This window comes from Bison bison, unplaced genomic scaffold, assembly GCF_000754665.1.
Source record: "Bison bison bison isolate TAMUID 2011002044 unplaced genomic scaffold, Bison_UMD1.0 scf7180017864487, whole genome shotgun sequence".
Taxonomy (NCBI): domain Eukaryota; kingdom Metazoa; phylum Chordata; class Mammalia; order Artiodactyla; family Bovidae; genus Bison; species Bison bison.
In genome coordinates, this window is record NW_011495047.1 from 5,643,675 (window position 1) to 5,670,073 (window position 26,399).

Genomic DNA, 26,399 nt, shown 5'->3' on the forward strand with positions numbered 1-26,399 from the left:
CCCCCCCCCACCACCACTACGGCCAGTGCAGAGAATGACAGGAGCCTATTCTCAAAGCCTGGCTCATCTTCCTGCTGCTTAGTTAATTGTGTCCGACTCTTTGCGATCCCATGGACTATAGCCCATCAGGCACCTCTGTCCATGGGGATTCTCCAGGCAAGAAGACTGGAGTGGGTTACCCTTCCCTCCTCCAGGGGATCTCCCCAACCCAGGGGTCGAACCCAGGTCTCCCTCATCGCAGGCAGATTGTGTACCATCCGAGCCACCAGCCACCAGGGAAGGGCTCATCCCCCACTCGTCCCTTAACTTCAGGCACTGGCCACAGAGCTCAGGCTTGGTGGCCTCCAGTGCCTTCTCAGAGGGTTTGGAGCCCCTCGTTTAAGTTGATAGGATTTACTTATTTATTTTTGTCTGCACTGGATCTTCGTTGCTTTTCAAGGGCTTTCTCTAGTTGTGACCAGCAGGGGATACTCTTTGTTGCAGCTCCCAAGGTTCTCAGAGTGGTGGCTTCTCTTGTGGAGAGCGTAGGCTCTAGGCACACAGGTTCAGTGGTTGTGGCCCTGGGTTTAGTTGCTCCAGAGCATGTGGAATCTTCCCAGATCAGGGATTGAACCCATGTTCTCTGCACTGACAGGCAGATTCTTATCTACCACACCACCAGGGATGTCCTAAGTTGGCAGTGTTTCTATATATATGTATATATAGAGAGATTTCTTTATGGTTGCGTCAGGCCTTGCTGTGGCATGCGGGATCTTCGTTGCAGGGCACAGGCTTCTCTCTAGTTGTGGCGTGTGGGTTCAGTATTTGCAACTCTCTGGTGTAGTTGCCCCGAGGCATGTGGGATCTTAGTTCCCCAACCAGGCTTTGGACCCTTGTCCACTGCACTGGAAGGCACATTCTTAACCACTGGACTGCCAGGGAAGTCGCATAAGTTGATAGCATTTTTATTCCCTCATTTGACCTGGTCCTTTAGCACGAGTTAAAGTGATTTGAATAGCACTGTCCCATTGAGAACGTGTGACCCTTGAAGAACTGTGTTAGTCGCTGGGAGGAGAAGGAAGAAGGATGAGGAAGTTTGCTGGCCCCCTGAATAGAAGGACGGAGCCTAGCCCTGAGCCAGGCAGGGCAAGGGTGTCACGAAAACTTTGTGAATGGATGAGTGACTGAATAGTGATTGGTTGAACAGCACTCCCGGCATCTTCATGAATGAGTTAGAAATTGACTATATAACAGGTGATCATACAGTGGATCCCGAAACCAGGTGGCCCATTGTCTTGGACCACCTTGGAGCTAACTGCTCCAGGAGCCCCGAGGAGAAAGGCACCTCTTTGGACCAAGGTGACAGGAAAGACAGCCATGCACGAGATGAAAGAGAAGAACTTTTGGCAGGAACTGTTGGTGCAGTGGGAAAGTAAGGGGTTCAGTGACAGGTCCTGCAGCCCTGGGGGTGCCAGGCACAAAACTAGGTTCTAGAAAAAGAAGCTAACCCAGTCTTCGAGGCCTGACTCGTGCAGAAGAAAAGGCTTACGTTCATAAAGATAACAAGACAAGAGGTGGGTGATGACTTCATCAAAGGGAGTTTGAAGGGCTGATTAGCTGGCCTGTGAACAGAGAAAAGAGTATCTCCCAAGGGATCCGGAGCGGCAAGGATTCACCTCTGGGTCGTCTGAGAAAGTTTCCGAAGGGATTTCAACCGGGTCATAAAGATTCAGGGGGATTCATTTGACTGGGAACACAGGGTGGAGGTTGTGGGGAGGGTGAGAAGACTCCAGTGACAGAGACCCTCTGGAATCCAGAGACCACCAACTCCAGAGAAGCATCAGGAGTTGGCAGTGGCAGCCGGGGTGGGAGGGGAGGTGGGGTGGGCGTTGGATTTTACCCTGTGGGCAAGGTAGTCATTAGAGGTACATGAAGAGGTACCATAGGGAGGCCGGCCTTTTAGGGACGAGAAAAAGGAGAAACGTGGGAAATAATTTAAATATACTCAGTGCTCTTGCTTTGTTGCTATTTGGAGCCTGTAATGTGTTGAGTGTGGTCCCCACAGTCCATGTCCACCCGGGACCTCAGAGGGTGACCTTATTTGGAAATAGAGTCTTTGCAGATGTAAGTAGTTAAGAGTCTCAAGGTGAGAGAGTACTGATTTAGTGTGGTCCCTAAATCCAGTGATGGGGTCCTTCCTTGTATGAAGAAAAGAGGACACAGAGATGGGCGGCGGGCAGGGAGGGAGCGGGGAACGTGTGAAGACAGACAGGGAGTGCAGAGCCTCTTTCTGCATCTGTTAAAATACAGATAGTGATGCTTTCAATTTCACCATCTGCCAAACAGGGTCAGGAAGAGCATATCCAGGGTTTGTCATGCAGAGTCCTGTTATTTATAATTAGATGCTTGTAAATCCTTTAGCACACTGCCTGACTCATTGTAAATGCTCTTTAAATGTTAACTTTGATTATTCCTAGAGCAAAAATGAGATAAACATGAATACTGGCATCAGAAACTGCTGCTTAAGCTCTTACTTCATGAGCCCTAACGAGCACTTCCAAATCTCCCAAATAAGTCTCTCTTTGACTTATTTAATTCTGTTTCCCATTTCCTGGGGGCATTTTCTTCTTCTCCAAGGTAGACAGTTTCTCTCTTGGTCCGCAGATGTGCAACCTGCAGATGTGAAGGGACTTGAGTGACTGTGGATTTCTGGTAACCGAGGGAGTCCGTGAGTGAGGAGAGGAGCACTTTAGGGACAGCACCCAAGGATCACCCACATAAGTGTGATCAGAGGGACTGGAGGAAGGAGCCAGGGAGGACAATTAAGAAGGAATAGCAAGTGAGGAAAGGGGCCCAGCGGTGGGGGGATCATGAAGATGAGGAAGAAAAACGTTACGAAAAAGTTTGATCTGTGATATGAAATACCACACAGCTCATGCTAGACTTTGCTTCTTGTGTTCAGTTTTCTGGACGCGTCCTCAGGCACCCTTCTCTGACTGTTTCTCTCATCTGCATCAGCCCATTATTCAGACCCTACTCAAAAGACTGGCCAGGCAGACCAGGAGCACAGGCCCTTCTCCCTTGGAAAGTGGAGGTGCAGCAGGAGATTGAAAACCCACGTGGCCCAAGGAAGGGCATCTTTGAAACGGGAGAGAGTGGCCCTGCATTTAGATTTGGTTGCGGGAGTCCCTACTCTGGGCCCTACACATTTGTCTTTCAACCTTGCAGGGAAAAGTTATGTGATTTGTTCAGCCTTGCAAGTTTATGGAGTGCTGCAGCAGAAGGATGGTGGGGAAGGGCGGGGAAGGCACGAGCTTCGTCCGTCTCAGCTTTGGCAAGCCCGGTAACAAGCCTGGCGCTCGCTGCACTCAGCTCCATCCTCACCTTGCATGCTGCCTCCCTCCGCCCGCCCGGCAAAGGCCACTTCCATCCACGCGGCTGATTCTGTGCCTAATGGCCTTGCCTGTCTGCGAGTCCCCCTCCTGGCCCTTCTCTGTTCACCTTCCTCATAGATACAGCCGTGGCACATCGACCTCAGTGTCCTGAGACTGGGTGGCAACCCTCAGACTGAGCAGCTCCAAGTCCCCTCTCCCCTGGAGCCCACGTTGGCTCAGTGTTCTGCCCACTGGGATGTCAGTTTGGCTTCTTGGGTGTCTCCCTTCCCTCGAGGGGTTTCTTTGACACCTTGCTTTACCTGCTCACCCCCACTTTTATCTGTTATCTCATAAGAGGACCTGGGCTTCTCTCTTTGAATATCCATCTTGCATTTTGCATTTCTTACCCTCAAACTGCTATTTGAACATACTCTGCCAAACCTCTTGGCTATCAAGGAACTCATTTTAGCTTTATTTATTGTAATCCAGGCATAAATACTGTATTTTACTTTCTTTTCCCCCAACCTCTCTTTTCCTTTCTGCTTTAGTCCTATCCATCTACTGGTTTATTTCACTTTTCGTACCTACTGCAGGTTCCAGTCAATCAACAAAGGGATCTCATATGTGTTTTGCGTTCTTTATTCCTCTTCACTCTAATTAAAGTCCTTTGTTAATTCCTCCAGCCCTATCACGTGTCCTTAGATGTATTAATATCTGTGCCCCTATGATGGTCTCATTTTTGGCTTGCGGTGCATCCTTATGTACTTTTCTCCATTTCCTTCTTGGTTGGAGGGTAAGTGGACATGTACGTACCTGTGGACTGAGGACAGAAATCCAGTCGTCGTTTCTCCTGGCCTGTTCATGTTTGCGTCTTCCTTCCTTTATCCTTGTGCACAAGTCCACATCCACGGCGCTCTCTTCCTCTGCTAAGAGGTCTAAGAGTCCCAAACCTACCTGTTTGTGTCTAATCCAAGCAGATCCTGTGCTTTCCTCCCCACCTTTGCATATTCCTTTTTCACATATCTGACACAGACTGCGGAGCCCACCTCTTTCTCTGCTAAGTGCTGTTTTTGCAACTTGGATGATTTTGGTCTTTCAAGACTCCCTTGGAGTTCCCTCACCTTCTGCCGCCTCAGGTCTGGCTTTCTCTCTTATTTCCGTCTCTGTTTCCATCTATCCTGGGGGCTTTCTTTCTATTTTAAAATGTATACTCCACTCAAACCAGACAGGCTTTATAGCTACTCACAGGGGGACGAAAAACACTGCAAAGCAGCATATTCTAGAAGGAGGTGAGAAAGAAAAACAAGGCTGGAGGAAGGGGGGGCCATGAAACAAGCTCAGGGCAAGAGAGACAGGAAAATCAACTCCTAGAGCCCTGTGCTGGAAGCGATGACAGACCACAGCCCCTGGGCGAGATGAAGGCAAACCTGCCCCCAGGAGAGTGACAAGTGTTCCTGACGTGGGGCTGGAGCTGCAGTCACAGAAAAGCTGTTACTGTCCTCTTCGTCCATCCGTCTCTGTGACTCCCCTTCACTCTGTCCTGGAGTCCAGGCCGGGTGGCGTCGTGGCAGTGTGACTTCTCTGTCTTCACCCCCCGCTTTGGCTGCACCCCTCTCACCAGTCTCCTCTTCACCCGCCCTTGCTACACCTGATGTCCATCTTCTTTTTCTTCATCATCTTCTCTAGAAGACCCGGGAGAGCTCCCTGGAGCCTCTGGCCTGTGCCACCAACTTTCTTGCTTCTCTCCATTACTTCCAAGACTTGGAGTGTCCTGTTGATGCCTGTCACTCTCTCTCTTTTTAGTCTCCTTCCCAGATGGATTCTCTCTCTCTCTTTTTCCCCCTTGGCCACACTGTGGGGCACGTGGAATCTTAGTGCCTCAACCAGGTATTGAACCCCTGCATTGGAGGGGCAGAGTCTTAACCCTTGGACCACCCAGGAAGTCCCAAGGGCAGAATTTTAAATCACTCTGTGTCTCCATTTGTGCAGTTTCCATGCAACCCAATCAAGCATGGCCTAGACCAACCTTCATAAATGTCATCAGTGGGGCTAAATGAAATAGGCATTTAATTAATTCACTCATAATTTAATAGTTTATTGTTTAGTAGAGTTGATTTACAATGTTGTGTTAGTTTCGGGTATACAGCAAAGTGATTCAGACATAGATATAGATATATATAATATATATACATAAAGAATATATGTATAGATTCTTTTTCAGATCCTTTTTCGTTATAGGTTATTCTTTTTCATATTCTTTTCTGTCATAAGGTTATTATCAAGATACTGACTACAGTTCTCTGTGCTATACAGTAGGTCTTGCTGTTTTATATATTTTATATATAGCAAATCTGTTAATCCTGAACTCCCAATTTATCCCTCGCCCCTCGTTTTTTAAATTGAGGTGTAATTGGGGCTTCCCTGGTGGCTCAAACAGTAAAGAATGTGCCTACAATGTAGAAGATCCAGGTTTGATCTCTGGGTCTGGAAGATCCTCTGGAGGAGGGCATGGTAACCCATGCCAGTGTTCTTGCCTGGAGAATTCCATGGATAGAGGAGCCTGGCAAACTACAGTCCATGGGGTCACAAAGAGTCAGACACGACTGAGCGACTAACACTGTCTTTGACACATAACCTCGTATTAGTTTCAAGTGGACAACATAGTTTTGTGGAACACAATATTTGTATTCGTTGCAAAATGATCATCACAATAAGCCTAGTTAACATCCACCATTATACATTACGAAGCAGATTTTTTTCTTGTGATGAGAACCTTTAAGATTTACTCTGTTAGCAACTTTCAAACATGCAGTACAGCATTATTAAGTACAGTTGCCATGCTGTCGGAGAAGGCGATGGCACCTCACTCCAGTACTCTTGCCTGGAGAATCCTATGGATGGAGGAGCCTGGTGGGCTGCAGTCCATGGGGTCGCTAAGGGTCGGACATGACTGAGTGACTTCCCTTTCACTTTTCACTTTCATGCATTGGAGAAGGAAATGGCAACCCACTCCAGTGTTCTTGCCTGGAGAATCCCAGGGACGGGGGAGCCTGGTGGGCTGCCGTCTATGGGGTCGCACAGAGTCGGACACGACTGAAGCGACTTAGCAGCAGCAGCGGCAGCCATGCTGTGCATTATATGCCCAGGGCTTATTTACTTTAAACCAGAAGTTTATAGCTTTTGACCTCCTCTGCCCATTTTGCTTGCTCCCTACCCCTGGCCTTGGGCAGCTGCCAATCTATTTTCTGTTATTTATGAGCTCTTCTTTTTTGGGTTTGGTTTTGTGTCTAGATCCCACAATAAGTGGGATCATACACTGCTTGTCTGTCTCTGGCATTTCACTCAGCATAATGCCCTCCAGGTCCATCCATGTTGTTGCAAATGGCAAGATTTCCTTCTTTTTGCCACTGAATAATATTCCAGAATGAGTGTGTCTATACAAACATATGTCACATTTTCTTTATCCATTCATCCATTGATGGACACCTCGGTTGCGTCCAAAGTGAAAATGAAAGTCACTCAGTCATGTCTGACTCTTTGTGACCCCATGGACAGTCCATGGAATTCTCCAGGCCAGAATACTGGAGTGGGTAGCCTTTCCCTTCACCAGGGGATCTTCCCAACCCCAGGATCAAACCCAGGTCTCCTGCATTGCAGGCAGATCCTTTACCAACTGAGTCACAAGAGAAGCCTAAGAATACTGGAATGGGTAGCCTATCCCTTCTCCAGCAGATCTTCCCAACCCAGGAATCGAACTGGGGTCTCCTGCATTGCAGGCAGATCCTTTACCAACTGAGCTATCAGGGAAGCCCATGGACATAGTCCGTGTCTTGGCTATTATGGATCATGCTGCAATATACAGGAGGATGAAGATATCTTTTTGAGTTAGTATTTTTGTTTTCTTTGGCTAAATACTCAGGAGTGGAATTGCTGGATCATGCTTATCCCTTTTTTATGAAGACTGATGGGCCTCTTTGCTGAGTTTACAAAGATGTACTCCTTCCTAACTATGGAAGACAGTGGGATAGTGTAACATACACTTGTTAAAATATTTGCCCTGATAAGATAATTCTAACTTCCTAAGTAGAGTCCTAAGATCCCTCTCTTGGGTACCTATGATGTGCTGGCCCCAGGGCTGTGTGTTTAGAGTCCCAGCCTTGGACTGAGTCATCTCTCTAGCTTTTGCCCTTCATTAGTTGTAAGTATAATAGCTGTATTTTCCAATAAGAAACAAAAAAATGCCTTCACGCTTTCACTTAAACTCTTGTTAAGATTTTGATGGTAAGACACAGTCTGATTTCAAAAATGTGAAGTGTGAAAAAAGTGTGTATCTTAGTCTTGATGAAATATGGAAGGTGGTTCCCATAGTTCTTTTAAAATCTAACATTCTGTTACTTCCTAGAGGCTGTGCGTGAGAAATGTCAAACCCTCCTTTCTGCTTGACCTTGGGCTGCCCTATTGGAAAGAAGTGAATTGAGGTCAATATTGCTTCCAGATCCCTCTGGGATGGCTGTCCTAACCCCATATCCAATAAAGGGTCAGTTCTGCCCTCTGTTTTTCCTGCCTGGAAACAAGTAGTGCTTATCTCTTAGCTTGAGGGCTTCCCTGGTGGCTCAGACAGTAAAGAATCTACTTGCAATGCAGGAGACCTAAGTTCGACCCCTGGGTCGGGAAGATCCCCTGGAGAAGGAAATGCAATCCACTCCAGTATTCTTGCCTGGAGAATCCCATGGACAGAGGAGCCTGGTGGGCTTTGCAGACCATGGGGTCTGCAAAGAGTCAGACACGACTGAGCAACTAACGCTCTCTTTCTTAGCTCCAAGGGTTGGCAAACTTTTAGACCTTTTGGGCTATCTAGGATGTGTTCTTGCCTGGAGAATCCCAGGGACAGGGGAGCCTCATGGGCTGCTGTCTATGGGGTCACACAGAGTCAGACATGACTGAAGTGACTTAGCAGCAGCAGCAGCAGCAGGATGTCACTGCTGCTCAGCTCCCCTGCTGGAACACTATAGCAGCCACAGACAATATGGAAACACATGGGCATGGCTGTGTTCCAATACACTTCATTTATGGACACTGAAATTTGAATTTCACGTCATTTTCAGGGTCACAAAGTATTATTCTATTTTGACTTTTTTCCCCAACCATCCAAAAACATAAAACTCATTCCTAGCTTGAGGGAAGTGCAGAAATAGGCAATGGGCTGGATCTCGATTTGGTCCTTGGACTATAATTTTTTAGTCCAAAAAGTTTGGACTAAAATTATAATTTTATAACAGTCCAAGCTCTGTTTTAGGTAGTCTCAGGCTACAATAGCAAGTTCTCTTAATTTCTATACCTCTCAGCTGCCTTGTCTCTAATATGGAGATTATAACAGTGTCTTATCCTGCACTGTCGTGTTGATTAAATGAATGAACGAATTGAAGCACTTCAGACAACACTGTTAAGTCGCTTCAGTTGTGTCTAACTCTTTGCGACCCTATGGACCATAGGGCACCTGGCTCCTCTGTCCATCAGCTCCTTTGTTCACTGGAGTAGGTTGTCATGCCCTCCTCCAGGGAATCTTCCCTACGCAGGGATCAAACCCTCCTTTGTTAAGTCTCCTGCATTGGCAGGTGTGTTCTTTACCACCAGTGCCACCTGGGAAGCCCCTTCAGACAGTAGGCACCAATATGCCATGGCTGTTACTGCTTCTGCTATTCATTTCAAGAGTTCACCCCAGATTCAGGAGTACCTTCCCTCTGGACTGGGCAGCCCAGCTTTCTGGGTAATGCAGAAGTGTGTGCTGCCCTCTTCTGGCAGGTGGAGGAATCCGCCCTAGAGACGGATAATCATGCTTCAATATAGGGAGACCGGTGGACTTTGAAGCATCTTCTCTGTGTTCTGGGACTCGGTTAAGCCTCGGCTTTAGCTGGGGGTTCCAGAAGAGGCTCGGTTTCATTCGGGGGCTCGAAGCCACCTTGGTTTATCTGTGCCCCGCACCCAGAGTTGGGCAAGTGCCCCAGACCCCACAGATCCTCCAGAGGTCGCTGGCTGCCTGCTGATAAGCTCTTCGCCGTCCACTGCTTCTTTCTCCCTTGCTCTCCCCCTCCCATCACCTCTAGTCTTTGCTTTTATGAACTTCCTTGACCTAAAATAGGAAAGTGTTTGCAAGGAGTCAGAGCGGCCTGGGAGGGCTGTTAGCCCAGAACTAACAAGCCCGTTACTATCAAAGCCCCCGTGCTGTCTCCCGCAGCCTCGTGAAAGCCAACTTCTGTCGCGGGTGGGGGTGGAGGGGGTGGCAGGAGGCGGGGGGGAGCGTTTTTCCAGATTCCCCAGGATGTGGTGAGCCGCGTTCAGAAGCCAGTGTGTGCATTTATTATTCCCAACCAGCCATTTCCCGCGCGGGCCCTTCTTTCCTGCGCCTCTTCCTCCCGCCCTCGGCCCCAGGTCACGGAGGCCCAGGCTGGAGGCCAGGCCTTCCCGAGGGAATGGGTACGACCTCCCGCATTCAGCCTCCCGCTCGGAGGTGAAAGCGAAGGCAATATGTCAGCAGTATTGGGAGTAGGAAAGTGCGTGGTAATCAGCCTGCTGCAAGACAGAGATCTTGAGGTGGCCGAGGGCTCCCAGATCTATTCTACAGGGGACCCTGAGCTGTTCTTTTGGAGGAAGATAGCTGGGGCCAACTCAAGACAGACGGTTACTGGGAAGAAGGCCTGAGCCCAGGCTGTTATCACGGGCAGCTCTGGGGTGGTCCCCGGACCACCGCAGGGCTGAGGATAAGGAAGGGGCTGTCTCCCCACTTCCTCACAAAGCAGTCTCTGCTGTCTCATTTCAAAAACCGCCTCTGGTCATAAAGGAACCCTTCAGGCTGCCTTCCCTGGCCACCCTTGAATGCACAGGGCCAACTAGGGGTCTTTTGTTTGTTTGTTTGTTGGGTTAACGTTTTGCTTTGATTAACATTCTTACAAGGAAAAACAACCTAGGCTCTGTGGGACTCACCTCCGAGGTGTGGAGGCTCTGAAGAGGTGCTTAGCTGTCTTCTTACCCTTGGGGGGCAGGTGGGGCGGGTCCTAGAAGCTAAGAGCTGGAGGGCGGGGAGAGGGCGAGGAGCTCCTGTGGACTCTTGCCCAGAGCATCCCTTCCAGAGACGGTCTCGGACTTGGCTCATGATCAAGGCCGATGTGGCCACGTCTAATTTCAGAGGTGCTGCACCCCAAACAAATGGGGAAGGCGGTTGGGGCGTCGGGCTGTTGAAGCGGGCAGGCCCGGGGAGGGAGGAGGGAGAAGGGGGCGGGAGGGGAGGGTCCTGCGTGGGTGGGCGCATTCATTAGTGGAGGGAGCATGTTAGCTGTGTGGGCTCCCGGCAGCAGAGCCGAGACCACCAACACCATTCCATGTGCTGGAATTTCCCGCCGTCTGACCAGAACGAGCTCGCCTGGCCTGGCCTGGCCTCGGATCAAGGCCTGGGGAATAAAGGAACATTAAACGACTAATTCGAACATGAGTTCAGTGCTCTTTCACCTTTGGCTACCGTTACTTTATCCTGTGCGCTGGATACCGCCTGTGCAGTCTGCACGTGGGAACTCAAGCTGTCGCTCTGTCTCTCCCCTTCCATGTATACACATGCACACGCGCGCGCACGCGCACACCCAGCTTGTGTGTGCGCTTATATCTCTATGCACCAGTAGAAGCCATTACAGGAAGTCCCCTACGTAGGAACCTTTAATTTAACAAACTTTCAAAGATGTGAATCTGTGTTTGCACGTCCAGTCACATAAGTTAGTTCATGTGTTGGGGTACCTGGTCACGTGCATGCATCCCCTACAGTGGCTGTGCTTCTGTGTACTTTGCTGTACAGTACTGTATAGACTACAGTATCTTTATTTCAAGCCCAGGATGTCAGGAAGCAAGCATAAAAGCAGTGGTATGCAGCCAGTTGTGTTAGCTGAGTACCTAGGCAAATTGGACTTACGAAGCACTCTCCGGAGAGATGGGAATACCAGACCACCTTACCTGCTTCCTGAGAAATCTGTATGCAGGTCAAGAAGCAACAGTTAGAACCAGACATGGAACAACGGACTGGTTCCAAATTGGGAAAGGAGTATGTTAAGGCTGTATATTGTCACCCTGTTTATGTAACTTATATGCAAAGTACATTATGTGAGATGCCGGGCTGGATGAAGCACAAGCTGGAATCAAGATTGCCAGGAGAAATATCAATAACCTCAGATATGCAGATGACACCACCCTTATGCCAGAAATCGAAGAGGAACCGAAGAGCCTCTTGATAAAAGTGAAAGAGGAGAGTGGAGTGAAAAAGCTGGCTTAAAACTCAACATTCAAAAAACTAAGATCATGGCATCTGGTCCCATCACTTCATGGCAAATAGATGGCGAAACGATGGAAACAGTGAGAGACTTTATTTTCTTGGGCTCCAAAATCATTGCAGATGGTGACTGCAGCCTGAAATTAAAAGATGTTTGCTCCTTGGAAGAAAAGCTATGACCAACCTAAAGAGCATATTAAACAGCAGAGACATTACTTTGCTGACAAAGGTCCATCTAGTCAAAGCTATGGTTTTCCCAGTAGTCATGTATGGATGTAAGAGTTGGACCATAAAGAAAGCTGAGCACTGAAGAATTGGTGCTTTTGAGCTGTGTGTTTGGAGAAGAGTCTTGAGAGTCCCTTGGATTGCAAGGTGGTCAAACCAGTCAGTCCTAAAGGAAATCAGCTCTGAATATTCATTGGAAGGACTGATGCTGAAGCTGAAGCTCCAATACTTTGGCCACCTGATGTAAAGAACCGACTCATTGGAAATGATCCTGATGCTGGGAAAGACTGAAGACAGGAGGAGGAGGGGATGACAGAGGATGAGATGGTTGGATTGCATCACTGACTTGATGGACATGAGTTTGAGCAAGCTCCAGGAGTTGGTCATGGACAGGGAAGCCTGGCGTGCTGCAGTCCATGGGGTCACAAAGAGTCAGACATGACTGAGTGACTGAACTGACTGGCTGACTCCGAATGGAACTCTTTTGTATGTAGGGGACTTACTGTACATAGCACCTTAAATACACAGGGTCACAGATCAATTAACCTGAAAAAGAATGTGCTTGCATGTAAAGTTGTATTAGCCACAAGACATGATGGGGGTCTCCCAGCGTACCGGTCGGGGGCGTTGTATAGGTTTATATGGTGACTTCACTCGTTGTCCCCTCTCTGTGGTTGGAACATGGCTTTGAGAGAAAAGTCCCTGTCTTCTCTGTTGACTCTTGGTGGGGAATCGCCCTGGGGAGGTGAACCTGTGGAATGGCCCTGGGGAGATGAGCCTGTAGAATGGGTTCCCCATTTGTGGTAGAGCTGGGGCTGAAAATGACAAGATGTAAAATCCAGGTGGTGGGCCAGACCTTCTAACCAAAACTTCAAACACCCCAACTATGAACCCTGCTTGTCAAATCTGTCTCAGTCTTAACCAGGCAGGATTCTGGGCATCATTCTATCCATTTCATGCAAAGAAAGCTGAAGGGTGGATAAACTGTTCAGAAGACATGATGGAGCCAGGGACAGAGGCAGGACCAGGCATTCTCAGCTTTAAATTCTTTTGCTATAAATGAGTGGTACTAAAACTTAAGAATTGAAGCCAGAGGTGAAATTCAGTGTGGTATTTATCAGTAGTTAGATAGGATAATTTATTAAAACAAAACAATGTTTCCACATAGAAATTTGACTTTAAAACCTTTAGCTTTCTTGAAAACTCTGCTCTTGAACTGCCTTTCCGAAAGGTTTCCCAGCCCAACTCCAGCCTATTGGTGAATTTAGCCTGAGATGCCTCATCAGCTAAATAGATGCATATGTTTAAGACTTAAGAGATAAATAGCACTTCATTTTGTTTGCCTCATTACCTGGACCATCTTCCAAGCTGAATGGACATCTGAATCCCCTAGGGGTCTTGTGACAATGCAGATATTGATGCAGCAGGTCTAGGGTGGGGCCTGAGAACTCCCAGGTGGTCCTGATGTCCAGGAGGGAGCTTTGAGAAGTAGGGTGTAGGCAGCAGTCTCCATGGAGATGGGCTGCCTGTATCTCATTCATCATCATTATCTCCAGAGCCCAGCTCAGCCTCTAGTCCAGAGCAGGTGCTCAATAAACACTCGCTGAATGAATCAATAAACTGTACCTTAAGCACCCTGAGATGCTCCAACCCTGCCTGCTTGTTTACTGAGAGAGGATGAAAGGGCTGACCCTGCCTTATGTGTCAGGAGCATCTCCTCCAGGCTGCTTCCTGCCCCAGCCCATCCAACACTCACCTTTAAAGCCTGTCCCATTCTCCTGATCACCCTGACACTTCCCAGTTTCCATTTAAATGTGATGATGCTCTATGGCTAGAACTGTCGCTCAGCTGAGAACATGTAAGGCTTATATAACCTCTGTCGTATTAAATCCAGTCAAATGGTAGGGGGAAAAAAGAACTGCATTTAAAACTAATCAATAAGAGTGTAAAAATCTGAACAGTTCCCCTCACGAAGACTGTCAGTGTGAAGGTGGCGGTGGTAGTGTTGGCTTAAATGATATTTTTCTTGTCACTCTCAGTTTTGTAACTACATTCAAGGAACATTATATTTGGTGTTAAAGGTGAAACGTCATGAAGAATCAGAAGAGTAAACACACCAGACTGAATTCTAGTGTTCTTCCAGCCAGAAACCAGGGGACACCTTATTTTTCTAGGAACCTGTAGTCGAAGAAGCATTTAGTGATCTGGATCATAGTAAGTCATGAGTTTACCTGTGCCCCTGTCCAGAACCCCTTCCACTCCTGAAAGTTCCATGGGAGAGCATCCCACTTCATGATTTCTCAGGCCCCCGCACCCAGGTCTGACTCTGATGGTCACACGCCCATTGGTGTTTGCGTCCAGTTATCCATGTTTTGTTTCCGTGGTGGGGATGGCAAAGCAAGCTTTCTCGGCACTCTGCCCAGGTCTGGCCCTGGTCTCCGTTCTGCCTGTGTCACTTGGCAGAGGGGTGCAGGTTGGTGGTGGCCTCTGCTTCTCATTTGGCTCTGATGATGTTGCAGGAGGGCACGCCAGGCCAAACAAATGGAATCCCTGCATCCATCCTCCAGAAACCAAACGCTCTCATCACGCAGAGAAAGCAACCATCATAGGTTCTCTGAGGACAGGAGGCCCGTTGCATAAGCATAGGGAGATGTATAGAGTTACATTTTAGGGCCTCTCATCTTTCCTCAAACCCCACTGAAGAGTTTGTTCTTACAATGAACACATATTCAGTACCAGGCACTGCCCAGGTGCTAAAATAATAATGTAATAATGAAATATTGGCAATATGTGTGCTGGCAAAGGTTGTATTTGGCTGCATATAATAGAAACCTGATCACAGAAGCTTATCAAATATTTATGCCATTTTTACATAGTGAAAAAACCTATGTAGCATTTTCCTATATGCCATGCTCTGCTCTAATCTAAGCAATATTTATAAATGTTTACTTTTTAATAGGTGTTTGCCTTTCTCACATCACAAAAAATCCAGAGAGGAGAGAGTTCCAGGCAGTTGTAGTTCTTTAAGAAATCATGGATCCAGCTCCTTGGAGCATCTGATTCTCCATCTTGAGTATGTGACTCACATCCTCATGTCACAAGATAGTTGCTCCACTTCCAGACATTACATCTGAGTTCCAGGCAGTGCCAGCTGTGTCTTGTCTTTTCTTTCTCAGAAGCATATCCGTCAATTTCCACTTGTATATCATTGGGAAGAACTTGATCATTTGGCTTCCCCTAGTCTGGGGGTCTGGAAAAAAATAATTGTGACCCAGCTTGTTGCTACTCTGAACAAATCTGGGTTCTCTTGGTAACAAAGACGGTAAAAGTGAACTCTTGCATATAATCTACTTTCAACTTAAGATGATTAAAAAAAAAAGCGGCAGTGAAAATATCTGATCTAGCCGTGCCAAAAAAAGGCATACTATTTCAAATTCTCCCTTGGGCTTGACTAAATCTGAATCATTACCCCACTTAGATTTTAGGAAACAGAAGTATAAAATTGCACACTTAATCTGAGACACTCTTGGTTCAAACTTTAGAAGATGTAAGACTCGTTTAGTAAAAGCTGTTTAGTAAAAGTTATAATGCCCAGGGGAGAGTTTCTCCCCCTAATGTAATCCATATTGGGGGACAGCAGTGGGCACCCAGAGATCTTCTCTGAGTAAGGGAGGGGAGGGTGTCATTGTGCAGAATCTGGGAACTTCTGCAAAAGTGTCGGTCATCCGCAACCCCCGCCTCAACTTAAGCTCTTAAGTTTGCCCCATTGCATGACTGCTAAGGAGAAGGCTTACTCTGGTGCAACTGTGGTCATGGCAGCAGAGTCAGAGTGAAAGGATCAGCTGAACACACAGAAAGGAACTCTACCTGATTCATCCGGTGGGACTTCCTCAGGGCAAAGGACCGGTCAAGCACAATATTTATCTGGCAGTCCTTTTCCTTGCAACTCTAAGAATTTATTAGGTGTTTTGTGGCTTTGGTCCTTATATATCAGCATTATCACACATGGTACGTAACAACCATTGACTGCATGCCGAGCACCAGCCCGAGACTTCTGCAGGTGTTATTCATGGCCACCCTGTAAGGTGTACCATGCTGTGATCTGTTTTGCAGATGAGGAAACTGAGACACAAGAGGTTAAGCTAGTACGTGGCCAATCCGGGATACCAACCTAGGCAACTGGTCCTGTGGTCTGTGCACAGGATCTTTAATATAGTCTGTTATGGAAAACGTTCAACTGGGTTATTGAACAAGGGTTTCTACTTTTTTCAGACTGAGTTGTTGAATAAGGGTTGGGTAGGTCATTTAGGAAACTGGGATCAAATCAACTCATAAAACAACAAATACTGATTGAACAACTACCGCCTATTATATGTCGCTGTAAATGCCCAACAATCCCAGCTTTACAGCTGAAGTCCTAATTCAGCAATCCTTGGGGGACTAGGAGTTCCAAACCTTGCCCATAGAGGGCGCTCCATAGAAACCTATTTGACAAATCAAAGACTGGACCAACTATATAACCTATTATAGGATAGTCACAAAATGACTAGAACCAACAAATATTTAAATAGAGAGCTATGATAGCACTCTGGCCGTTTTTTAAATTGCTAATGGCTCTTACGTAAAAGATGTTGCTATTTGAGGATGAAGAAGGCAGAGGGCGGTTAAATAATTTCAGCCTGTTTGGAGGGGTTTGAAAGTTGAAAAACAAAGTCTCTAGGTCTAAACTCTGGAACAGATGACCGAGAAAGTTAGACTCCCCCTTGAGAAGTTCATTCCAAATGTCTGAACATCAGCACCCCACCGAATCTATGGCCTGATACTTAAAAATAACCTGTTAGAAAGTCACCGTAAAAATACTCCCCGTTTTCAGCCTGATTCAATCCACCGCATAAACTACAACCAGCATTAATAGCTTCAGTCAGCATTTATGTTGCTCTTCCTATTAGCACAATGGGGTTTACAACCATTTATGAGTTTCTGGAAAGCCTAATAGAAAACAGGAGTTTTCTGCGGGAGTTTTCTTTGCTGAAGGAGCGGCCAGAAGGGGGCGCCACATCCCCATCGCAAACGTCTGGGCCAGGCTCCCTAATGGGGACCACATTCTCTGCGGGCGGCTCCAGCTCGTTTTTTCCCCTCCCTGGTGAATTCCCGCAGTTTTCCTCTTCGGCTGGCTCTCTCTTTATTCAGTGTTTCTCTGTCTCTCTCCTCCTGTTCATAAATAAACATCTGGGGTGTTTACATGGTACAGACTGTGTTCACACAAGGAAACCTATATGTGAAGAGCTAAGTGATAATCCTTCTCTTCAAATTTACTGTGGCTTTTAGGAGATGCAGCAGATGATTTGAATCTGGAATTGTCTCTGTGATCCATACCTCCCTTCGTACTTTTAAATCATAGCTTATGAAAGGCATGTTGGATTGTCCTAAATGCTCTACCACTCCTGTGTTTTAAACACAGCCTAATAAATAATTTGTTTGAGCTAACTCCAGGAGATACTGAAGGACAGGGAAGCCTGGCATGCTGTAGTCCACGAGGTCTCTAAGAGTCGGATACAACTTAGCAACTGAACAATGAACAGTAATTGGCAAAGACTTGTATTTCTTAAAGAAAAATATTTGTTGTCTTTGTTTATTGTTATTGGGAATAATACTTCAGAACAAAAGGCAAACATAAAGTTGATTTGTGGAGCTATATAAATCACAATGATCCCCTACAGGGCTTGAGGAGGAAGCTATACGGAGGGGCTGTCTCTTCTCAAGGACAATCCTTTGGCATTCTTTAGAAATCTATCAGAAAATGCCCGGTTCACTAGTTGATTCTGTCCACCAAAGGGAGCTAGGAAGCCTGCAATGATGTCCTAGATCCCAATCCACCATCGTGATTAGAGCTGAATCCTGCCTTGGGGGTAGAGAGTTATTTACTGGCCTTTTATTGGAAGAACCATAGGAGTCTGTCATTTCACCTCTCTCCCATTCAAGGCCCCAATCCTTCCTAGAACCGGCAAATAATACTCATGGCAGCCTGAGCCGCAGACTCTTCCCAAACCCAGCTGATGCCACACGAGAGGACGGCAGGGGTCTGCTGAAGTTGCTGGTGCTTTCTCGTAAACCACTATCTTTTTGCCTTTCCTATTTTCACCAGCACCTAAAGACGAGGGCCCGGGAACTGTTTCCCACCTATGAGCCTGTCACAGACGGAGCCAATTTGACAGCATCTTCCTCCCCATGAGGCCAAGTCCACTCTTCCCTGGTCTGATGCCAAAGTAAACGTGGATTCTCCAAACTATCAGACCAAGAAAATTTGACACCCGGAGAGAACAAGGCTAAATCCAAGGAGATGATCCTAGGCGACTTGGGGTCCTGAGCATGTAGGGGCATGTGGGAGTGGGCTTCACCCTCCAGGCTCCCCTCATTCTCCTTGGACCTGGGAAGTTCTGGGGTGATTGGATGAGCATCACTTCAGACACCCCGCTTCTGCCTCGAGTTGATCTGTTGCTCTTAATCTTTCACTCAGCCTCTCCTTGCTCCATGTTTTCATAAACTTACGTCCTATAGCCGTAATAATGTAATAATAATAGTGATGATCTCTAAGTCCCACCATGCACTGGATTCTGCAGAACCAGTGGCAGGAGTCAAACCTGCTCAGGTCTCCTGAACACTAGAATTGCTGGGCATCCTGCTTCTGCCTGTTATGGCAAGCCTTCTTGGGGAGACTGGCGTGGGGCTGTCTGACACCCTCTGACCCAGACTCTGTCTGTCCCTTCCCTGATGACACCAGTGACCTGCCAACAGTCAGCCCAGGCACAGCAGAGAGGGGCCCAGCAAGCATGAAGGAAAGCCAGCCCTGATGCCATTTCTAGCTCAGTGTGGCCTAGGGATCCTCCGTAGATACACCTAATAATACATGCCAGTGCCCAGCCACTTCAGTCGTGTCTTACTCTTTGTGACACTATGGACTGCAGCCCGCCAGGCTCCTCTGTCCGTGGGATTCTCCAGGCAAGAATGCTGGAGTGGGCTGCCTTGCCCTCCTGTAGGGGATCTTCCCGACCCAGGGATCGAACTCATGTCTCTTTAGTTTCCTGCATTGGCAGGCGAGTTCTATACCACTAGTACCACCTGGAAAGCCTTATATATATATACCTATGGATGAATATGTATGTATGTATGTGTGACTGTGCAGGTCTTAGTTGGGGCACACGGGATCTTCAGTCTTTGTTGTGGCATGTGGGATCTATTTCTTGACCAAGGATGGAACCAGGACCCCTGCGTTGGGAATGCAGAGTCTTAGCCACAGGACCACCAGGGAAGTCCCAGAGATACAGCTTTAAGAGACAAGAGAATGTGGGGATCAGCCACCTCTTAACTGCTCTGTGTTCTAGAAAGGTCACTGTGGATCAGAGGGTATGGCCCCCAGTTTCTGCCTGTTTTATAATTTTACCTCTATGGGGTCATCCATACTCATGTAACCCCAATATAACTGGGCAGTCTTACTCTCTTTAAGAACTTTTGCAACAGAAACAAGCTACGTGATTCTAATCCCCAAACCTGGAAAATGAATGTGGATCCTTACATAGGATATTTTTAGTGGGAGGGAATTACACTGTCCATCACAAAGCTGAAAGTCCTAAACACCCCTTAGAATATCTTTGTCTGTCCTCAAAATTGCATTCTTTATGATAGCATCCACGTTTCTGCACATCTGGCCTGTACCTCCTCTTCCCCCACCCCTCACAACTCTCCTGGACCATTCTGCTGTTCCAGCCTCCTCCTCTCTCCTTGATCTTTGGCCCTTGGGCATCTCATAGGAGCAATCTGACCTCTCTCAGTTTCTAAAGAAAACCTGCTTCTTCCAAAAGGCAAGGGAGAAGTGATAGAACAGTCTATTTGATTTTTTTTTTCTTGTTCCCACCACGTTTTCATTCATGCTTAAAACTATCAACAAGGTGTCGCCATCTTTGTATTTTCTCTCCAAAAATATGTGATAGCCAGAAGCATCTCTGCTGTGGTGTGCCTCAAACCACAGCTGCATATTTCTTTTTGCATCCTTTATATCAACATGCTCTCAAATGATAAGATGAAAAGTAAAACCTTCATTCAGGCTTAGATGGTAAAGAATCTGCCTGCAATGTGGGAGATACGGGTTCAACACCTGGGTTGGGAAGATACCCTGGAGAAGGGAATGGCTACTGACTCCAGTATTCTGGCCTGGAGAATTCCATGGACTGGCAGGCTACAGTCGATGGGGTTGCAGAGTCAGACGTGACTGAGTGACTCACACGTTCACTTTCACTTTTCTCAATCCTCCAGGTATTTCTCAATATCTAGATATGTCATCCTTCATAGGCAAAACCCAAATGGACTTCTCTTTCCACCCAGACGTTTTGCTCTTACTCAGGCAATGGGACAGCACTGGCCCTGAGCACAGGCAGAGTTGCTATTGTTAATGAGGAATGAAGTGAAGAATCCTGGTAGGCTCCATCTTCAGAGATAACTCCTTCTAGATTCAATCATGGTAGCTGAGAGCACCAACGATTATAGCTAACATCAAGCCATTAATAGCAGAGTGCAAATATGGTATCAATTAGCTGGGCTTCCCAGGTGGCGCCAGTGGTAAAGAATCTGCCTGCCAGTGCAGGAGACACAAGAGACATAGGTTTGATCCCTGGGTTGGGAAGATCCCCTGGAGTAGTAAATGGCAAACCACTCTAGTATTTTTGCTTGGAAAATTCCATGGACAGAGGAGCCTGGCGGGCTACAGTCCATGGGGTCACATGAGAGTTAGACAGGACTGAGCGTACACACAGTCAGTGTGTATGCTGAAGCTAGGACATGAGGAATGATACCCTGACAGCCATGCTCTTGTCAGGGATAAGGGGATATGAGAATGGCCTGCAGCATAGTGGGAAGATGCAAGTCTGAATGGACCCCCAACAGCCGTGGGCCCATCCTTGGCACCCAGAGATGGCCTTGCAGAGTAGAAGAAGTTTAAGTTTTGGAGTCCAACAGCCCCTGTTTTAAATCCTGGTTTTGCTCCTAAGTCATATAATAAGACTACTATTTTGAAAACATTTTTCTTTTTGTCTTCCTGGGTACATGATTCTAATATGTCCTAGCCATCAGCTTCAAGAGAGATTAGGGTTCTATAGAAGGAATTCTAAGAAAGAGAAAAAAAATTCAGTATTTAGCTTCTGTTACTCAAAATAGCATTTGTAAAAGACAGTAGCCTTGTAAGCCAAGCTATTGTCTTAAAACATTCTAAATGGCCTTTATTTCTCAAAGTTAGCACGTTAAGAATTAGGCCTGGAGGAATCAACACTCACGGGGGCTTGCTGCTCTGTGGTTGATGAAATCTCTGACAGAGGAAATGGAAATGAGACAGGGGTTTGGGGGATGAAGGAGGAGAGGGAGCTAGAGATGTGTCTGGAGAGCCTCGCAGGGTGCTATGCTTGGATATCCTTCTCAAGGAAAGTTCTGGACAGAGGCTAGCATCCCATCTGTTACCACCACTGGAAGGTCGATATCCCCATGGTAAGTCTGGAAGGATGTGAAGGGGCAGCATCACTGAGAAGAGCCCCAGGCCCGGTGGTAGCCTTCCACACAGCAGACCCCAGGACTTCTGTCGCCCCTGTGCTGGGAGGTCCCAGGAGCCTCCTCCCCCACCCTCCTCATTAACTCAGGGGGACGAGCCAGGGAGAGGAAGGCTGTCTGAGAAACTGAGCATTTTTATGCAAAAGAGGGACTATTTTATGCTCTAGAGGGACTATTTTGATTATTACATCTACTAGGTTCTAATCCAGAATGGACTAAATTAGTGCTGTGGTTTTCCCATGACCCAAGGGTTGGGAGCTTGTAAGGAAGACCAGAGTGGTTAAAAACAAAACCAGCTATGTTCTTCATGGTACATCCCGGGAGTCGTTTGAACAACCTGCTGGCACAGGCCTGTGTGCCTTGGATGAGACTGAGACTCAATTTCTTTATCTGTTCAATGGGAATGAATAACAGCTCTCATCTCAGTAGCTTCGCTGTGTACTTAAATGGTCGGTGGTGTAAACAGCCCTGTTCCACTTCAGAACAGCAGTGTTTTTCTTACTGGTGCTGGGGAGTAGGCTTCGAGCAGTGAAAGGTGCGCAGTAGGGCGCAGGTACCGGGACGTGGGACCAGCTCCCAGTGAGCACCGTCTTCTCCACGGCAGAGGTGAACAGACCCCCATTCAGGCTGCAGACGACGGTCAGAGGTGGACCACTGGCTCTCCTCTATCTGCAAGCTCGCATGCCAGAGAAAATCCGCATATGAGAGACTGAGAACAGAGCAATCCGGGCCCACAGTCCTTTCACCTGCGACGTCTGCGTGGCTCCAGGTGAATTTTGAGCCCCCAGGGGTCTGCACGGCCCTTTTTGCTCCTCGGTACCCCTGCTGCATAAAGCATGTCAGCAAAGCATGCCTCAAAGCAGGGCTGAGCCACACTTGCAAGAGCTCGTTGGAGGCTGAGTCTTGGCTCCCTGGTCTCCATTCAGCCTCCATGCCCGGGTAAGAGTATATTATTTTCTTAGCTCAAATTGCAGTTTCCAAGTCATTATTTCTCTACAACGAGAAAACAATATTGGGTCTTATGTAATATCAACCTCAATGAATCTGGAAGTGATCATGGAATGGGTGGATTTTTTTCCCCCTCCTTAAGAAAGAGAAAAATAAATTTGAGATTGTTTGCATATGGCTGAGAATATTTATGAACTATTCCCCTTGTTTCCTCATCACATATTTTATGCAGTGCGTTTGTGTGTGGTACGGAATAAATCTTACAGGAAGGGCGGGGTGGAGAGGGGAAGAAAGCCTTTCAAGGACTGGAGATCCATCAAGTGCCTGGGACGTTAGTGGTCGGGGGGTCTTGGGGTCTCCTGGCTTTAGGCTGGCTTGCTGCTGTCGAAGGGATCCCCCCTCCTCCCTTCTGCTCCCCCTTTCCTCCTCTCAGAGGAAGTCTCTTGGAGGGAGAGTTTCAGATGCCAACACGGAAGGAATTAACATCATCTTGTCGCTCTGCTTTCTTTCACATCCCCTTCACTCTCACCAGAGCAGAAAGTTCAACAGCAACAGTTTCACAACCTGGGTGCCGTCAGCCAAAAAAGATCATTAAACTCTATAGAGGCCAGATTGAGCCAGAGTCAGGGGAATGAATGAGTTGGCAGGTAGAAGAGCAAAGAACTGGCAGAGAGCATGTCAGTGCTGGCCTTTGTCATTCGGTAACACAGCACCATGTTGGCATGCAAGCATGTGAGTCTAGCTCCCCCCAGCCCTGCCTCTCAACACGGCTTGTCACCGAGAAGGATCCCAAGGGAGGCTAAGGGACAGGACCGTGGCTGGACATTTGGTCAGTAAGAGAAGCCAGGCTCCAAGCTGTCGATTTCTTCCTTTCAGTACTGGGGTTCAGAATTGGAGCTTAGGCTGTCTCGAGCTCTGGTGCACCTTGGATTGTTGAGGGATATACTGACCAATAGCTCAGTTGGTAAAGAATCTACCTCCAATTCCTGGGTCAGGAAGATCCTCTGGAGAAGGGATAGGCTGCCCACTCCAGTATTCTGGCCTGGAGAATTCCATGGACTGTATAGTCCATGGGGTCGCAAAGAGTCGGACACAACAGAGTGACTTTCACTTCACCACTTCACTTCATACTGACCAAGGGTGTGGCCTGAGGGACAGAGAGCAGGATGATTGCCCGGTTTGCTAACACAACAGCAGTAACTGTCAGTAACTGATATCCTAATAGGAGCCTGGTATCGGATGGTGCACTTTCCCTGCATTGGCCGAGTTAATCCTCGCACTGGCCTTATAAGAGATCTTTAGTCCCGTAGTTGAGATGAGAAAAGTGATACTCAGAGGGGTTGAGGAACTTGCCCACTCTCACACTTCAAAAGTGCCAGGATCAGGGACATTTCCAGAGTTTGTGGAGTAGAAAGTCAATACAATAAATAGGGAATTTGAAAAGTCATGTTCAGAGCCTTGGAGTGTTTGCCTCAGCAGCAGCACAGTAAACTCACCCTTAGGTGTGTGTGCTCAGTCGTTTGTCTGACTCTGAGACCCCATGAGGTGAAGCCTGCCAGGCCCCTCTGTCCGTGGAATTCTCCAGTCAAGAATACTGGAGTGGATTGTCATTTCCTTCCCCTGGGGAACTTCCCAACCCAGGGGTTGAACCCACGTCTCCCGTGTCTCCTACCACTGTGCCACCTGGAAAGCCCTACAACTTACCCTGGGTGGGGTCAGAATTTAAATGCAAGAATAGTTCTGTCACGTGGGCCCTCTCTGCAGCTTCATCTCCTCTTCTTTCTACCATGATTGTCTCCAATTCTGACCTTCACATTCCTGATCAAAACGCACAAACAGGAGTGATGCACTGATACACACAGCACGTCCTCAGAGCATCCGGACGTGGTGTGTTACACGGTGGGTCATGGCTGTGACGTAAGGCAATGAGGTCATAGCTGTGACGTAAGGAGGAGAAGGGGACGACAGAGGATGAGACGGTTGGATGGTATTACTGACCTGATGGACATCAGCTCAAGGAGTTGGTGAGGGACGGGAAGCCTGGTGTGCTGCAGGCCATGGGGTTGCAAAGAGTCAGACATGACTGAGCGACTGAACTGAACTGAAGGCAATGACCCTGGCTGTTCTCAAACTTTACCCGTCCACCTTGAGAAATTGCTGGAGAGAGAGTTTAAATTTCTCCAGAATCATCCCCCTAATGAGCTTCAGTTGCTGTTCTAAGACTCTCTTACCAAATCTCACAATGTTTCCAAGCCTGGGCACTCGGGCAGGTACCAGCTCAGGGGTCCGGGGGGCTTTTGGAGTTAGAACCTGCAACGTCTCCTACCCTACCCATGCCTCGTTCCCTCAGATGGTATCAGCTCATCACAGTTCAACAGGAATTCAATTTGATTGTTCCTTTCTCCGTTAGAAGCAAGATTTTGTTATCATCTCCGTAACTGAAAGGGGCAGCAGGGTTTGTGGAAGCAAAGAGACCCAATATAAACCACAGCTGTTTGGGTGGGGGTGGGGTGGGGTGCTAAGAAGTACTGTTGAGCATCCACCCTCTGCTGGTGCGCTTCAATAGGCCTGCAGTCCCATCCCAGTCTAGACAATTACTAAGGGGAATACAAGCATTTTTCCCAGCCCTGCTCAGTCTTTTCTCCCAAACTGGAAACACAAAGCAGATGATGAAGTCCAAGTTCAAATGCCACGCCAGGGAGAAGGAAGTGTTGAGAAACCACGTCCAACCTCCAGCCTGTTTTCAAACATTCCAGTAAGTGTTCAATGGCCATATCTTGGGCTGGTGTCATTTCATTGTCTCAGACAAAGGTTCTGACAAACATGGATTATGTGAGGAGGGGCTGACAGAAGGCACATTTGGGAAAAATCTGAACAGGAGCACAACCCTCTGGGCTCTTCTTCTGGGGGCAACTCCTCCCTTTCATCTGCTGGAATTAACATCCAGCCTGATTCCCATCATCTCAGTGTCATGCTCTAAACCAGAGTCTGGAAAGAACAGCCCTGGGGGTGGGTGCGGGGCCGGGGGGGCGGTGGGTGGTGCGGAGTGCTGGGACTGATAACGCAGATGCAGTGACTTGGCTGGCCGTCTCCTCTGGCTTTGTTCTCGGAGCCTAGGTAGACAGTTTCTAGGCTAGAGAATGACTCTGAGTGATGGTGACATCCTACAACTGCTCCTTTGAGTATTTTGCTCTGTTCTTTAATATATTTATATAATTTTTAAGTTGATACGTTGTGTTTTCCTCTTTATTCAGTTCAGAAATTTTCTTCCAGGGAAGTCTCTGTTCTGCTGTTATATGTGAATGAATTATTGGCCAGATAATCCCTGGGACAAGGCTGGAAAAGCCTTCTGCCGTATTATCTTCCCTTGGATGTTCCCTCCTTGAGGGACAGGTTTCCATGCATCCAGGGTTGCACATTTCTGGGGGAGCCCACTGCCTGTTTTATTCGCCCTTCCGTTTTAGACTGCTCTGGGCTTCCCTGGTGGCTCAGACAGTAAAGAATCCACCTGCAATGCAGGAGCCCTGGGTTCCATCCCTGGGTCAGGAAAATCCCTTGGAGAAGGGAATGGCTACCCATTCCAGTATTCTTGCTTGGAGAGTTCCATGGACAGAGAAGCCTGGAGAGCTACAGTCTATGGCGTTGCAACGAGTCAGCCACAACTCAGTGACTAACACTTTAGAACAGCCCCTCTAAATTAAACTCAAGGATGCCTCCTTGATATCCATTGGTTCTCTGGGGCAACCCTGGACATGGGTACTCACTGTCCTATGTCCTGTCTTCCTGGAAGCTTTGACCCCTCTCCTTCTCAGGTTGGGTTAGCCAAGGCTAAGGCTTCCCCCAAATCTGGTGCCTATCTCTGTTCTAGAATGTCTATATAGCTATTATTTCCTTATTTAATAGCCTTTTCTTCCTACAAAATTAGTATGTGGATTAATTGCAGAATATTGGCAAAATTTGGTTAAGCAAAACAA

The 26,399-nt window shown here is 47.6% G+C and overlaps 1 protein-coding gene across 1 annotated transcript in view; it reads left to right on the top strand.

Annotated features, from left to right (window-relative positions):
- The window catches only part of CLIC5 (chloride intracellular channel 5), a 171,735-nt gene that overhangs the window by 133,257 nt on the left and 12,079 nt on the right, over window positions 1–26,399 (top strand). The gene's annotated exons all lie outside the window — the stretch shown is intronic.